The sequence below is a fragment of the Chiloscyllium plagiosum genome, chromosome 25 (genome assembly GCF_004010195.1).
Source record: "Chiloscyllium plagiosum isolate BGI_BamShark_2017 chromosome 25, ASM401019v2, whole genome shotgun sequence".
Lineage (NCBI taxonomy): Eukaryota > Metazoa > Chordata > Chondrichthyes > Orectolobiformes > Hemiscylliidae > Chiloscyllium > Chiloscyllium plagiosum.
In genome coordinates, this window is record NC_057734.1 from 22,131,117 (window position 1) to 22,146,034 (window position 14,918).

At 41.0% G+C, this 14,918-nt stretch overlaps 1 protein-coding gene and 1 long non-coding RNA gene across 2 annotated transcripts in view; one reads left to right on the top strand and one right to left on the bottom strand.

The window, feature by feature from the left end:
* The window catches only part of dtx1 (deltex 1, E3 ubiquitin ligase), a 240,970-nt gene that overhangs the window by 88,581 nt on the left and 137,471 nt on the right, over positions 1 to 14,918 (top strand). The gene's annotated exons all lie outside the window — the stretch shown is intronic.
* LOC122562635 lies at positions 5,787 to 13,180 on the bottom strand. Its single transcript, XR_006315378.1, has 3 exons — positions 13,030 to 13,180; positions 8,707 to 8,849; positions 5,787 to 5,967 (listed from the first exon to the last, which is right to left on the bottom strand). It is a non-coding gene; the product is annotated as an uncharacterized LOC122562635 (long non-coding RNA).

The following is a 14,918-nucleotide window of genomic DNA, read 5'->3' on the forward strand; positions in this document are numbered from 1 at the left end:
CTTGGGGCCTTGGAGGGAAGTAAGGGGGGAGGTGTGGGCGCAAGTTTTGCATTTCTGGCGGTTGCAGGGGAAGGTGCCGGGAGTGGAGGTTGGGTTGGTGGGGGTTGTGGACCTGACGAGGGAGTCACAGAGGGAGTAGTCTTTTCGGAACGTTGATAGGGGAGGGGAGGGAAATATATCCCTGGTGGTGGGGTCCGTTTGGCGGTGGCGGAAATGACGGCTGATGATACGCTGTACAAGGAGGTTGGTGGGGTGGTAGGTGAGGACCAGTGGGGTTCTGTCCTGGTGGCGGTTGGAGGGTCGGGGAATCCATGCTGCTTGGAATCAGGCCATTCAGCCTATCAAGCCCACACCAAACCTCCAAAGAGCATCCCAGCCATATGCACCTCATCTCTGTAACCCTGCATTTCCCATGGCTAATACACCTAGCCTACACATCCCTGGATATGATGGCCAATCCACCTAAACTGCACATCTTTGGCATTGGGAGGAAACCAGAGCACACCCATGCTGAACGTGCAAACTCCACACGACAATTGCCCAAGGCTGGAATTGAACACGGATCCCTGGCACTGTGAGGCAACAGTGCTAACCACTGAGCCACGATCCTGCCCATCATTTACAGCATTGGCAGTGTGAGCAGAAAGTTGCTGCATGTAGACTGCAAATGGTCTGCAATCAGGACTGTTCAAGTCCCCAGTGTTCTACATCGGTCTGAAAAGGTTAATATTTGGAAGAGGTTGATAACCACCAGCCATTGTAATAAGCACATAGACATGGCCAGTCAGAGAGAGAGAGAGAGAGGGGGTTGGGGGAAAACCAAAACAAAAATGATACTTGGAAGTTCTTTTGTAAATTGCATACAGTGCACTCAAAAATTGAATTTTTTTTTGTCAACGTTACCTGCCTGTTGATTTCTCAACAAGTGGTGCCAAAGAGATGGATGATGCCAATCCACCTCAAACCTCTGCAGGCAGGCAGTAGTGGTGGAAAACTGGTGGCAGTGGCAGCTTCTGCAAACAACAGCAAAGACCCGAAAAAGAAAAGAAAATCTATTTTCTGAAGGATGTAACTTCAATCTGAAGGGAAATACGCTGGAAAGGTGTAAATTCCAGAGCAGATGCACAGAAATGCTGGAGTCATTGAACTAAGAAAGTCGATAGCCAAGACATCCAGATTACAATGCAGGCTGGTGTTGGTTCCCATTCCTAGTTATCTCAGCGAAGGTGGAAGATTGGGGGAAGAGAACCTTCCGACAGACTTGGGAAATGGAGCAGAAATAATCAGGCTACAAGGAAAAATCTCTAAAGTGAAATATTCTTCAGCTCCAGTTTGAAGAAATATTATTGCACACAGGAGCCACAAGGCAGAATCGGGAAAGTGACAGCATTTAAGAACTATGAAGATGCTACGTCAGAGGTTTGGTTTAAAAAAAATTAATTGTTCAGAAGTTTGAGCTGTTCTAAACAACTTTCATCATTTTTAATGAACTATGATCTAGTAGCAAGATGTTCCAAGGAGAAAAAAATACAGCAGCAGAAGTTTCAGAAAAATGGGGTAAGAAACTTCCAATACCACAAAAGAAGTGGACAAATTCCATTTCTGCAAGATAATTTAAAACAAAGAATAAGGGCACCTATTAAACACATGACATCCAAAATCTCATTGCTAGAAAGAATTAATTGCAGCAATGGACCAAAGCAGGTATAAAAATGGCCATTGTGGAAAAGACAGTTTTTACGATCAGCATGCTTCACAGCTGGATAGCAAGACAGATACAGAACAAATTAACACACTTTGTTATAAGAAAGATGTCTGGAAAGATAGCAGATAATATACTTTTCTGACAAGGGATTCATGAAGCAGCGTCAGACAACTTTGGTGATGCCTCAAATGCTTTTGATAATTGTTTTAATCATATCACTGATAAAATTCTGGAAAGACGAAAGAAATCTGTCAAAGATTCCGGAATCTTAGTGAAGCAATAGATAATAATTCCCAGAGATTAGTGTAGAATGTGAAGATTTGAAGACATAATTGATCAGTAATTATACAGTTGTAGGTATTGTTGATGCATCTTTGTCAGATTTATTATAGACAAAAGAAGACCCCACACTTGAGGAAATGCAAGACTTGGTAAGAGAAGCAGGAATGCAGAAGCAGAACAGATCAATTCTCAACAGAAAGAAACTTGGCACAGTTTACCGAGTCTGTCTAATATCTTAAGAACAGTACAGTAAAAGATTCCCAAGAAAAGGAGACAGCAGGGAGGATAACCACAAGAGGCCAGAAATCTCTGGAAAATCTGTGATGCCCAAAACCCCTCAGACGTGATGAATGTCCAACCACTAAAAACAAAATGTTTTCATTTTTTTGAAAATGACCTGTTTTCTTTCAATGTGTAAAGGCAGAGCACTGACTCTAAGACATCTCTTAAAAATAAAGTATTCACACATGGAACCATGAACAAACAAGAGGTCTTCATTTAAGAGATCAATGATCCTGATTAGACATTTTGGCACGTGACATCAATGAACATCTGGGAAACATCATGTTGGACACTGTAGTGATTGTAACAGTCTTGTTGGCAAAGAACTGGTAGATAGTAAAACATTACTGATAGCCAACAAAAAATTCAGTTACATGGTCCAGGAGGAATTAAATTAACTATGTTATAAGCAACTGCTGAACCTAGAGGAAATCTCAGAACAGAGAATTTATATGTCTTTCTTGACCAAGAATTTCATTTTTGATCAGAGAGCTTACACTTACTTGAATCTTATTCAGAAAGTCAAAGAAGTTAATTAACAGAAGGACGAGTCACTTAAAACAGGAGTATACAAAACTGTTAAAAGTCTAGGAAGATTGATAGCTGAATACATTATCTCCTTGAAACAATTTGCTAAAAGTATATGACTTTTTATAATCTCTTTAAGTACCACATTCATTAATGAAGCAAGTGGAGATTTGGGCTGGAAGGGATTTAATAACCAAAAATGGGCTGTTTCCCCAGTCTCGGAGTCAGCAGAGTGGCATTCTTGCCTGGTTCCAGTACCCAAACCCAATAGTCCCATTTGTATTTGCATTGGTTTGATATAACTCCATAAGGCAGGGATAGGTGAAATCCACGTTATGTCCACAGTAAATGAAAGTATAGCAAAACTGGCCAAAAACAAAGTACAGACAGTCCCCAAGTTAAGAATGGGTTCTGTTCCTGAGTCCATCCACAGGTCGATTTGCATGCAAGCCAGATCAATATAAAGAAACCATTCATAAGTGCATGAAATATTCATATGTTGGATCTTTACAATTACACCCCTGTATGGAACCGCATTCATAAATATGAGCATTTGTAAGTCAGACGTTTCTAAATTGGGGACCCCTTTATTCACTAAACTGAATGCAAATTGTGACTTTCAATAGGTTTATTAGATCAACTTTCAGAACCCCATTTCAAAGCTTTGGTTGTTGACCATTTTATCACCTGAAACCTTCTAAAAGGACAATGTCGAAAAGACTTAGTGGAATGCCACAGGAATGCCAATTCATGGGGAATCAGCTGAAGGCCACAATCTCAGAATAAGAACATTTCTGAGTCATTTACAGGAAGAAGACCTCACACTTAACAACAAGTTTGAATACTCCATGACATGCACTTATTTTTTGGGACACATTATCAATCACGAGGGTACAATGCCAAATTCACAAAAGGAAAAAATATTACAGAATTTCCAATTCCAGAGTCAATTCAGGATCTTCTGTGATTTCAGAGATTGGTCAATTCGTTGGCAAGATATTTACTCAATTTCACAACTGTCAGTGACCCTTTGAGTCAATGCAGGTCAGGTGAATTGGCCATGCTAAGTTGCCCATAGTGTTAGGTGCATTAGTCAGAAGGATGTGGGTCTGGTTGGGTTACTATTCAGAGGGTCGGTGTGGACTGGATGGGCCGAAGGGCCTCTTTCCACACTGTAGGGAATCTACTCGAAACTCTTAATATATTGGTGCTAGATTCCTCATCAAGAACAGACAATTTCAGAAGATCTGTGCAGGGCAGGTAATGCCTTACAAACTTGATTGAACTTTTCGATGAGGTGACAGAGGTGATAATGAGGGTCGAGCACTGGATGTTGTCTACATGGATTTTAGTAAGAGTTTTGACAAGTTCCTCATGGTTGGCTCATCCAGTAGATTAAGATGCATGGGATCCATGGTGACTTGACTGTGTGGATTCAGAATTCGCTTGCCCATAGAAGGTAATGGTGAAAGATCTGTGAATAGTGGTGTTCCATTGTGTTTGCAGACAATACATAGATCGATGATGTTGTGGATAGTGGAGAAGATTTTCAAAGGATACAGTGGGATATAGATCAGTTGCAGATATGGGCAGAGAAATGGCTGATGGAGTTTAATCTGCATAAATATGAGTTGCTGCACTTTCGGAGATCAAATGTTAAAGGAAAAGTATAAAGTTAATGGCAGGACCCTGAACAGCATTGATGTACAGAGGGATCTTGAGGTTCAAGTCTATAACCCTTGAAAGTGGTCATGCATGTTGATAAGGTGGTAAAGAAGGACTAAGGCATGTTTGCCTTTATTGGTCGGGGAATTGAGTGCAAGAGTCTGGATGTTACGTTGCAGCTTTATAAAACTTTGGTTAGGCCACATTTTGATATTGCGTTCAATTCTGGTTGCTACTTTACAGGAAGAATATGGAGGCTTTGGAGAGGATGCAGAAGAGGTATATCAGGAGGCTGCATGGATTAAATGGTACGAGCTACTAGGAGATGCTAGAAAAACTGGGGATGTTTTCTGTGGGCAGCACGGGCTGAGGGGAGGCTTGATCGAAGTTTATAAAAGTATGAGATGGAAAGATAGGGTTGAAAGTCAGAATCTTTTCCCCAGAGTTGAAAAATCTAAAACTAGGGGGTAGGGGGTGGGGGAATGCTTTTAGATGAAAAGGGTTAAGTTCAAAGAAGATGTGAGGGGTAAGTCTTTTTTACAAAGTGAGAGGAGTGTGGAACGTGCTGCCAGGGGTCGTGGTGGAGGCAGGTATGGTAGGGGCATTTAAGGGACTTTTAGATAAGCACATAAATATGTGAGGAATGGAGGGATATGGACCAAGGGGAGGCAGAATGGATTAGTTTATTTTGGCATCATGTTTGGCACAAAGTGTGGGGTCCCTAGTGCCCATTCCTGCGCTGTACAATTCTATGTTCTATAAATGGTCATGACGTTTATGGATGGTGGAAGCCAAGACTGAATAATTTCAAAAAGAAAATTGGATGGTGATTTGAAATTAACTTGCAGGGCTAAAAGGTTGGAGCTAGGGGAGTAGGATTAGTTTGGATCGCTCTACAGCGAGTCAATATCGGCTGATCAGCCGAATAATCACCCATGTCATACTCTGCCTCTTTGACTATGACTTATCTAAACAGACAGCAGAAAGTTTATATCTCTCAGTGGAGTAAACATTATGACATTCAAATCAATGACAGCAAAAAACAAGATGCCATTTTAGTCGAGTGATGCAACTTTAGAAGCAACATTTTGGATTTCTTCGCTTTCCTTGCCTGATTTTGCTCTATTGGTCACATGTAAATAACTGTGAAACCTTTAGCCTTGTCATATTTTGACAGAAAATTTTATTCTGTTAAATGCTTTCATGTGTTACATTTGGCAGTATGGTGGCTCAATAAGCACTGCTGCCTCACAGTGCCAGGGACCAGGGTTTGATTCCACCTCTGGCAACTGTCTGTGTGGAGTTTGCACATTCTCTACGGGTCTGCGTGGGTTTCCTCACAGTCTAAAGATGTGCAAGTTAGGTGGATTGGCTGTGATAAATTGCCCACGGTGTCCAGGTGAGCACAGGTTAGATATGCAGGGTTTCAGGGATCAGGTGGGATGCTCTTCACCGGGCCAGTGAGGACTCGATGGACCAGTAGGCCTGCTCCCACACAAAGGATTCTATGGAAAAAATAGTTGTGAAAGTGCACATTTTCGCAGACAACACATTGCAATCTTTCATTATCAACTATAATAGCAGGAGACAATTTAACTGTAGGATTAGGCAGAGTACTTCCTAAAATGGGTTTTCCAAGATCAGTTTACAAATACCCTGAGCACTGTCAGATAGAGATGGGATACATGGTTATAGGAAAAATAAACACACTCTGTTACAAGGACATGTGAGAAATTATCAGACAATGTCATTGGTCTGAAAGTGGTTATTGAAATGGACGACAAGCCCATTTTCCTCATTCTTGACGAGAATGAACTTGCAAGAACATCTCAAGAACATAAAGCCTTTGATTCAAAGTTGATGAGGTTTGCTTATGAAACTCTTTGTACACAAAGTAAACAGAAAACAACATCAGATGCACTCCCTAGATGAACTGCTGATGGTCTTGCATGCTCAGAAGACAACTTTATTTTAAAAAGTTGTTAGGCCACTTTTGGAATATTGAGTGCAATTCTGGTCTCCTTCCTATCGGAAGGGTGTTGTGAAACTTGAAAAGGTTCAGAAAAAATTTACAAGGATGTTGCCAGGGTTGGAGAATTTGAACTACAGGGAGAGGTTGATTAGGCTGGGGCTGTTTTCCCTGGAGCATTGGAAGCTGAGGAGTGACCTCATAGAGGTTTATAAAACTGTGAGGGGAATGGATAGGGTAAATAGATACAGTCTTTTCCCTGGGGTGGGGGAGTCCAGAATTAGAGGGCATTGGTTTAGGGTGGGAGGGGAAAGAGACCTAAGGGGCGACTTTTTCACAGAGGCTGGTGCGTGTATGGAATGAGCTGCCTGAGGAAGTGGTGGAGGCTGGTACAATTGCAACATTTAAAAGGCATCTGGATGGGTATATGAACAGGAAGAGTTTAGAGGGATATGGGCTGGGTGCTGGCAAGTGGGACTAGATTAGCTTGGAATATCTGGTTGGCATGGACGAGTTGGATCGAAAGGTCTGTTTCCATGCTATACATCTCTATAACTCTATACACCCAGCCTATTGCAGCACATGCTAGAAGGTCAGAATAGACTCAAACAAATTTGTCAGGAACACATGCAGGACCAAGGATGCAACAAAGTTTGTCAGTTTTGCACAGAGCGCTGACCAGAACAATAACCTTGTGATATTGTCATGAAAATGTACTTTCAACATGAAAAGCTATCATTCCGATTGACAAGGTATAGTTTTCCAAATTTACTCAGAGAAGTGATCTAGTGGAGGAAGCTACATCAAGGCCACTTGAGCGTCAGCAAATGTAGAGTAAGGATTCAGTCATCAGTGTAGGCCAGAGCCTCCTGTTTAAATGTCATCAGGGTTTAATACGACGAGCTGTGTCATCAGCTTCCTAGGCTCTATTCTGCAGAAATCTCTAACTGAGCTCCTCCAGCTCTCTTCCTTTTAACATGATTTGGAGGTGCCGGTGTTGGACTGGGGTGTACAAAGTTAAAAATCACACCTGATGAAGGAGCGTCGCTCCAAAGGCCAGTGTGCTTCCAATTAAACCTGTTAGACTATAACCTGGTGTTGTGTGATTTTAACTTTCCTTTTAACACCCTCCTTAAAACCCATCCTCTTTGCTTCTGTGCACATTTTGATCACTCCTCTGAAAAATACTTTTGTTCTTTTTAAATCACCACCTTGCTCTGGCATTTTCTACTGGAAAGATGAGTAATTATATCATATCATTCTGATATAACAATGGTGTGATTGGTGATGTACTTTGCCACATTATTGCCTGATGGGAGTTGTTCTTGTTAACTTCCAGACAGCCTTAACTAAAAGCTGCCCTCTGCACTCCGTGTTTAACATTCTGTTTAATCTTAATGAGCGGCTGCCCATGATATGCTGAGAACCCTTGGCTGGAGTTCATGGTGTGCACTCCAAAGCAAAAACGTTTCCAGATTCTAGAAGTTCATTCATTGTTGCTTTCTGGATATTTTCCATGTGAAATTCCTTTTCTCTGCAATTTTCATATTCCTGCTTTAGATCTGCATTCTTCAACATGAAATGTGGTCCATTCTATTCAAGCTGATAAACAGCTTAATAGACAACATTTTGGAAAATTAGATTTTCGATTATAATTTAATATGCAAACATAACTAAAAATACAGGCTGACAGTAACTGGACTATTATTAACTTATCATCAAAGATCCAATGTAGACACGTAAGGAAAGGTGCTAAGGCTGTGACACCATTTATTTTTCTAAATGCAAAAATGTTTTGTTTAAGTGGTGAGTGCTAAATGACAGTAAGGAAGAAAGTGGCTGCATGGGAAGAGATGTGGGTCTGATAAGAGAAAGCAAAATAAACACATAGTTTAAGCAAGAATTCTTCAGGAGTTTTTTATGTCCGTACCTGCCATTGTTCAGTTTGCTGCTGCACAATAGAGACGGCTGTCCATTCATTGCTCTCTCTCACTAATATGGTGCTTCACCTGACAGTCTGTTCTGGCGTAATGCAATAATTCTGTTCCTGTGCGATCCCACATTATGAGAAAATTGCATAATAGCAGCACCATTTAAACTAGTGGGGCCAGAATCGTGTTATAGCCAATCAATGTAAGGAACGTTCGTGATCTACAGATAATGGTCTAAATTCTTCAACCGCGTTATAGCCATTTCACATTGAAGAAACACACGTTATAGCAGAACTGACTATATTAGAAATAGCAAACATAAGCAGTCTTTCCACTATACTTACAATGTCGTTCAACTTGTGACAAGTGAAACTGTTCCCATTGCTGGGAGCAGTTACTCCATCCAATTCCTGAAGTTATTTTTTGCCCTTGCCACACAGTACCCACAAAATTCAGAGTTTGAAGACATTGAGATTCATGATAGTGGCTGCCAAGAATGCAAACGAAAGCATTTTAATAAGCAATTAAGAAAACATGCAAATATAGTTTTAATCTGATTTTAAAACAAGGGCTAAGATTCACTATAAAATATCCTGTGAAAAGAAAGCATATGAATTCAAATCACCAGTTGATTTTTTTTATGATTTAATATGCCTTTCCAGTTATAATATGTGAAAGTAAGCAAGATCTTGAACTACAGTTGATTCTATCCTTCCACAGACAGTCTGAACTTGTCACTCAGTTACTCATACCACACAGCTGCTGCATTTTAAATGGTGACAAGCTTGTGAAACAGTCAATCTCAGTTGAGATCAAGTATGTTACTTTTTTGTTGGGGCTGTATGTGGAGGGTTGTGGGGGACGTGGGAGTCCTTACTTGTGTGTAAACACAAAGCGTGGCCAGATGACAGTTACAAACACTGGAAAGAGACTCGGTTATTAAACCAGTGCATAGCTGAGGTCCACTTAAAGGGACTTTCAGATCACTGAACATATCTGGAGCTTTTCATTTGTAGCAATGCTTCCTCGATTCATGGAGATAACATTGAGTTCAATTCAGGATGACAGGAGTTGAATACTGCTGCCTTGGGTGAATAGAGATGATTGCCCAGTTTCATTTTTTTTTCTCTACGGAAAGAGAAACTCATACCAACCTGGAAATATGACAGCTTTGCAGCTCGAGTCAATGCCATAGTTATAATCTGGAGATTTTTATCCAATTTAGAAAGAAAGTCACTAATTTTTCACATTCACTGACAAGAAAATAAAATTTATAGGTAGTGAAATAACAGTGCAGAAGCCAGTGTCCTGTCACCAAGTCACCCTTTATTTACATGTGCACAGTATGGGTTCTGACCAGCCAATTCAGAGCCAGTGCCTAGAGTGAGGAGAATTCCTGAGACCTCAGTTTATTTATTTATTTATTTTTGTGAACTCCTGTTCTTTTTTTTTTAATAATTTAACCTCCACACTACCACCTAAGTGTGGTAGTGCTTATTTTTTCCCCAGCACCCATGGTGTGTGTGTGCAGGTGTGAGACACAGTGAAAGACACAAAGTGCACGAAGACCTCAGTTTATGTCAGTAAGCCAAGGCTCCCTGATTGGCTTACGGGGAGAATGCAGGTAAGTGGAGTTGAAATGCCCATCAGCCATGATTGAATGGCGGAGTGGACTTGATGGGCCGAATGGCCTTACTTCCGCTCCAATGTCCTATGGTCTTATGGCCCAGGGTAAAAGCCCAAATCCAACATTTCACAGTAAATAAGATCCACCTGGCTGTCCTTGCAGTCACTACGGGTAGTGTCATTAATTTTCACCTTCCCAAGCTACTTATTTGGTGCCCTAAACATACATTATGAAGCTTAGTGAACTGACAAAACTGATTGTCAGACTGTAGAAATACAAATCAGTGTTCAGAGTATAATACATACTTCTGTTCACTGTGCTGATTCAAGAAGGAACATAATTTTATGAACAGGAAGGTTTAAATCCTGTTCTTATCGAGAAAGGAAGCAAGTGTGAAACATTCAAACTGTGCACTATGAAATGTAAAAGATGGCAACTCTCTGCTTATGAAAATGGAAGAGCTGAACCAGAAATTGGACTTTGGAGATAAAGTCATGGAACTTGGCTTTCATACTCTTTCTCTTCACTTGCCCCACTCTAAGTGAATTGTTTTGATGGTGGCTGAAAGCAGCATATTATAATCAAAATAAAAAAAAACTATGAAGTCAGAAACCAAAACAGAAATTGTTGGGAAAACCTAGCAGGTCTGGAAGCATCTGTGGAGAGAGATCAGACTTAATGTTTTACTGACACTTCTTCAGAACTTTTAGTATAAACACTATGGTATGATTCAGGACTACAAGTGATGCTGACATATTTCACTACAAATGACAAGTAGCAGGACTGGGCAGTAACTGTTAGAGTAAAAGTCATTGACTGTCTTCCAAGTTATTTCACCTGAAGACTGAACACTGATATTTTAAAAATGGAAATTATGTCTGATTCTGTGAAAATTGTTTGTCTTTTTGGTTTGAGAACCGACAAGGAAAATGAATATGCATTTCCACCTGTTAGCATGACATGTTAGTGACAAGTTTAAATGTGATTTGTGTAACCAGCTTGTGCAGAAATTTGGAAAAGAGACTCTGTGTCAGTAGAATGGCAAGAAAGCAAATACAGTGGCACGGTCTTCAACAGTCAGACCAGCCTGCGATAACCATTGTTTGCAGACAGGCACTTGACAAAATTTGTTTGATTAAGTCCCTTAGACGCAATGAGAAAGAAGCAGAGTGTTTTCTATAATGACTCTCCCAATGGGATATCCTGTTGGTGAAGTCTTGGAGATATCATACTTGGAATCTATAGCACAAATGGTTCTTTTGGCATAAAACTGATTCATTAGTCCATTTAGATCAGCTGTATTCCAGATCATCACAACAGGACAAAGCTCTGCAAGCCAAGGAATGAGATCACATTAAAAAGTCAGGCAAAAAAAACTCTGGGCAAGGATCATAGCAGCGCAGTTGCTACATACTTTTCTTATTTGTTAATTTACCTTGCTTTGGTAACTTGCTAAAAAGAAAAAGCTCTTGGCTCACCCTGAACCAACATACAAATAAGTATTGACCATGTAGGTAGGGGAGGCCCAGTGGATTGCAAATCCTGAGATCAAGGTAATATTCTGAGGATTTAGGTTTGAATCCTGCTACAAAATGTGGAATGAAACATGTAATGATGACCAGGAGACCATTGTTGGAAAAAACCCATCGGAGTCCCTGGTACCTTTTATGAAAGACTTCGGTTGTCCTTTCTGGCCTGTGACTGTAGACTCTCAGTGGGTTGACTCTAAACTATTCCCTAAAATGGCGGAGCAAAACATTCAGTTGTTTCACCAGCTCAAAAGTCTCAAAAATAGAATGGAAACAAAAAGACCATCTGACATTGACCTAGGCATCAGGAATGACAACAACCAAAACAGCCTTGTTAATTTCCAAAGTTCTCCTTCCCAAACCGATACAGCCTAGTGCCAAAATTGGGAGAGCTGTCTCACTGACCAGTCATGCAACTGCCTGACATAGTCATTCTGAGGCAATCACACCTTCCAGGCAAGGTCCCACACACCACCATCACAAAGTGCAAGGAAATGACCATTTCCAACATGAGAGTCTAACCATTGCTGATAGATGCTAGAAATCCTGCAGCGAGGAACTCCCCTCCTGGCTCCCCAAAGCCTGGCCAACATCTACAAGGCATAAGTCAGACCTGTGATGGAATGCTCCACTTGACTGGATGACTGAAGCTCCAACAACACTCAACAAGCTTGATATCATTCAGCCTGCATGATTGGCACCACATCCACAAACATCCAGTCCCTCCACCACTGACACTCTGTAGCCACGGTGTTCTAACTACAAAGATGCCCTGCAGAAATTCACCAACCTCCTTAAAAAGCATCTTCCAAACCTGTGGTCACTACCATCAAGACGAACACAGATGGCAGATACAAGGGAATGCAACGGTTCAAGAAGGAAGCTCACCATCACCTTCTCAAGTGTAACTAGGGATGGACAATAAATGCAGGCCCAGGCAGCAGTGCCGACATCTTGTGAACGAATGGAAAAAGAGACACTCTCACAGCTGTTCTGCCATTCACTGAGATCATTGTTGATCTTTACCTCAACTCCATTTATCCAGCCTCAGTCCATTCCCTTTATAAGCTTTGGCTTCTTCTTGGCCAACTTGGTTCTTTGCTTTTGCTCTCCTCTTCAGTGCCCTTCCAAGCAGTCAGCCCTCCAGACATTACGGATATCAAAGTCTGGCTTCCAGCGTTCTGTGGTAGTGTTTGTCATCATCATCATCATGAGCTTGTCAGTATCCTTCCAGAGGAGGTCTGGTCACCTCAGAACTGACTAAGAAAAGTGTATCGGTAGCAATTTCAAAAGTCATGGCTCCCCTTGCTGTTCTCACTGTGGCTGAATTAGCTTGTGTTACAGCAGTAAGTTTGCCGGAAATCTAATGACACAGAACATACAAGTCAGAAATGGGCCAAGTGTGAAATACAGATTGTGGAGATCGGAAATAAAGACAGAAGGGAGTACTCAGATCAGGCAGTGCCTGTGGCAAGAGAAACAGTATTCTGATGTCAGGTTCTCCAGCTTACCCATCCATACAGAGGCTGGCCATTCCTGTGTTTATGCTGCCCATCTCAGATAAGAACATGGGAGCAGGATAGAGATGTGTTCCTTTGAGCCTTCTGCACAATTCGGTAAAATTGTGGCTGACCTTGTTGTGATCTCACCTCCATTTTTCTGTCTGCATTGATTCCTTTTGTCTATCAAAAAATTACCCAACTCAACCTTTTAGACTTAAAGTCCCACTACCTTATGAGGAAGAGAATTCCACTGTCTAACCACCCTCTGACATGGTGGGGAGATAAAATCTCATCCCACTCTTAAAAGGTAATCTTCTTTTATTCTTAAACTATGTCACCTGGTTTAAATCTCCCCCACAAGAAGAGACATCTTTTGGATATCCATCCTATCGAGTCCCTTCAAGTCAGTGTATGTTTCAACCACTCTTCATTTTACCCTACCAGTATACCCTGGTGTTCCTTTCTCCCTCAGACAGTTTCTGCAGTGGATTCTGTCCTATGAATGGGTTATCCCAGGATTTTCTTCTCTGCTAGAATGCCTTGTTTACACCAGACCGATGTTGAGGACTCATTTAGGAGTTACTTTAAAGGCATATTGTAAAATGGCTCAGTGCAGCAGTTGCAGAATCTGTGACAAAGAAAACCCTGGAAAGGCTGCAGAGAACACTGTACCTATCTCTTGCCAAGACTGTCACGTGCCTGGATACTGCCCTGTACAGTGGCAATGCCCCTATATTTATGAAAACATGAGAGTAAAAGCATTATGCTGTTTATTTCAGGGCACCTTGAAATAATTTAATTACGAGAGGACAGTCTGGTTTAGATTGACAAAAGAATGATTAATTTTTTTTCTTTTGAATCCAGTCTCTCAGAAAATTGAAACCAACATTTGAATGTCTGCTGGTCCCTCAGCGTATGCTCATGCTCCCTGACGCTGACTCATCGAGGTCATCAGCCTGTCTTCTTTGTTCTGGGCTGGATTCCAGATCTGTCTCTGGAGATAAAGCTCAGGGACTGACACGAGTATCTTAATCTGTTTGCCAGCCAGTGCTCTCCCTGAAGTCTGTCCGTTGACAATCCTTTTAGCTGATTATTTTGCTGATGCACAGCAAAGACTAATTTACAAGGAATACCATACGCGGCACTTGTATAGCGAGAGTATCTGCCACAGACACCTGTTCAGCTTTATAAAGCAGTTTAATAATTTAGGACAATAATATGTTGCTCCTTCCTCAGGAACATTTTGTGGAAACACAAAATGTGCATGTTCTAAAGTCGATTGGTGTCTGGGGATGCAGACCAAGAAGGGCAATGAAAGAGTACTTGATTACAAGAGTAAATGCTTATGTTTACACATTTTGTACGGTTATGTAACAGTTTTGCTTCAGGCCAATTTATAGAATAGTTTGTAATAATAATTTCAGTCACTCTTGTACTGCAAACCGCCCGAGCACTTACAATGCTCATGACAGTGTTTAAAAAAATCCTAGTGCACATTAAAAATACATAGAAAATGATAAGGGTACCCTCTGAACTCTTTATTTGAATGTCTTTCCCAAAACTGTGGTATTGGGGCAATGGAGCTTTCAAGACTATGACTGACCAATAGATTTTAGTAGGAACAGGCATCCAGAGATATAGAGCATGGGTGAGTGGAATTGGGGAGCAGATCAGTCCTGATCTAATTGGACAGCAAACAGAATTAACGTGACTACTCCTGTTCCTAAAACATTGTTAGCATCTGCAATAGATTTTTTAAAAAAATCACATGGTTCTGAGAGGTTATTATAACCATAACTAAGTGAATCTTCAAAGTCCATTTGTCTAGCTCATTTCAAATTGAAAGCAAAGATATGTTCTCATGCGTAAGAATGCAAGTGTGATTTGGTAGCGAGGAT